This window comes from Engraulis encrasicolus, chromosome 20 (genome assembly GCF_034702125.1).
Source record: "Engraulis encrasicolus isolate BLACKSEA-1 chromosome 20, IST_EnEncr_1.0, whole genome shotgun sequence".
NCBI classification, from domain to species: Eukaryota; Metazoa; Chordata; class Actinopteri; order Clupeiformes; family Engraulidae; genus Engraulis; species Engraulis encrasicolus.
This window is the reverse complement of record NC_085876.1, coordinates 50,210,822-50,213,321: the sequence shown is the minus strand read 5'-3', so window position 1 is coordinate 50,213,321 and position 2,500 is coordinate 50,210,822.

Here is a 2,500-nt window from a genome sequence, read left to right as displayed (position 1 = left end):
GTAATGCATTGAACATGTGATTACTAGCGAACTTTATTTCCTTCTTTGTACATATTTACTGAGGGATATTTTCTGTATTGTGCTTAAAGTTTCACAGAACTGGTTGCTGATAAACAAGGATTAAAACACCTAAGATTGTACATCTTGGTTCCGACCCTTCCTTCAGTAGTCATCTGTTAGCTATCTGTCGAGTTGTGTGCCCATATGCAACGGGGACAGAATAACATCATAACAACATTGCTGTGACATTACAGAGAGCCATAGTGCTGCGTTAAGGAAGCAAACCTGGTCTTTCCCCCACGCCTGCGTGCACACACGCGGACACACAGGGTCGGGAGGGACAGCCTAATACCAGTGGTTCTTAACCTTCTTTTCTTAACGCACCCCCTTACCAGTGCTGAGGACAAGCCACGCACCCCCAACCCAAACTTCGTAGCCCCTTAATGCGCGCCGTACCTCCAGTGGCACGCTGTAATACACATTGAAATGTAACTACCATAGCACTACAATACTATGACACGCCTCAGGCCCTTTAGTAATGCACCACGACTTGGTCATTACCATACTGGTAACAATGAATTTATAAAGCTGCGCCTTAAGGGGTTAATGTGTATACGTACTTAAAATGATTTGAAGTGAATAATTGCAATGATTCTTGCTGGGGACATTAATCAATACTTTAATGACTTCAAATAGGGACCAAATATGTTCCCAAGCAGAGAGGTCGCAACCTCAACACTATCAAAATCCCTACCATGCTCAGGATACCTCAGTCATGGGGGAGGATGGGGGAGAGCACTGATTAATTACTCCCCCCACCAACCTGGCAGGTCGGGAGTCGAACCGACAACCTTTGGGCTACAAGTCTGACGCCCTAACCGCTCACCCATGACTGCAAAAGCATGACACAGTGACAGAACATTAAGACCTCACGATATACATAGAATTTATATTGCCCACTGGGTGTGTTAGAGAGAGAGAGATAGAGAGAGAGAGAGGGAGAGAGAGAGGGAGAGAGAGAGAGGGAGAGAGAGAGGGAAAGACAGAGAGAGACAGAGAGAGAGAGGAGAGAGGAAGCACAGAATGACATTGGGTGTGTGTGTGTGTGTGAGAGAGAGAGAGAGAGAGAGAGAGAGAGAGAGAGAGAGAGAGAGAGAGACAGAGAGAGAAAGGGAGAGAACGAGAGAGAGGAAGCACAGAGAGACGCTCACCGTCATGTACAATATGATTAGAAGTATATGTACGTATCATCATGATATTGAAGACATTGGCCCATTTATAAATTTGCCGTTCTCTGAAAGTCATAATAAACCAGTCAATCTAGGGTTTGGTCCGGGACAAATTGCAATTCATTCCAAGTTTTTTGTATTCCCTCGGTATGTCTATATGACATATTAAAAATCTACAGATTTATATTTCAAGGTCAAAGTTGCCATTCATTTTTCCATTGGTAGGGATGCACCGATACCACTTTTTTGAAAACCGATACAAGTACGAATACATTAATGTGTGTACTTGCAGATACCGAGTACCGATACCGATACCTTTTACCACCAAAATACAATGAAAATAAATGCATGGCCTTGTTTTTTTTTTTTCACCTGTGATATTTTTATCGTCCATTTCTAGATTTAAATGTTAGTAAATGTATGAGGTGGCACTTTTTTTCCATGCTGCTTTCAAGTCCACAGAACGTGACAAGATTTTGCATTGTTTTGTGTAATAGCAGTATCGTTCCTGGTATCGGCAAGTGCTTGACGAGTACGAGTATAATGAGCAGTATCGGGTGCCGATAGGGAGTATAGCCATAGGATATAGCCTACCTGTCAAACTTTGAGAAATCAATTTGAACCTTTCACAATACTTTATTCAAGCCAAGACAAATATTGTTTGTTTTGTAAGTTGTCTGAAATATGATGAATACATATGCAAATGAGATCACATCTAATTAAATATGTGTTAAAATCTGAAACAATGTGTTAAACATTAAACAAATTGCACAAGTAAAAAAAATCACACTTTTTATTGATACTTAATCCACCCTACATCACATATGAAAAATCTACATTCATTACTTCAGTGAAACATACATTTTTCAAAAGTCAGAAATAGCAGATTTCCAACGTATTTTGCCATTCAGTGGGTAAAGCCTGCTACTTTTGACCTCTGAAAAAGTATGTTCCACTAAGTTGATGAGCGTAGATTTTTGATATGAGATGCAGAGGGGTTGAAGGATCAATATAATGTATGAACCATTACATATGCAATTTGTTGCATATTTGTCTGTTACCACTGACTTTATCACATATTTCAGTACATATGACCTAATTTGCGTATTTCATAATCATATTTCAGAAAACTTGCAATACAAAAAATATTTGCCCTAATGTGGGTTCAACAACTGTGAACATTTCAAATCAATATGTCATAGTTTAAAATGTTATCCTCTTCACCTAGTAGGCCTATCTCCTATAATGTCACCTTGTGGAAAAATGAATGG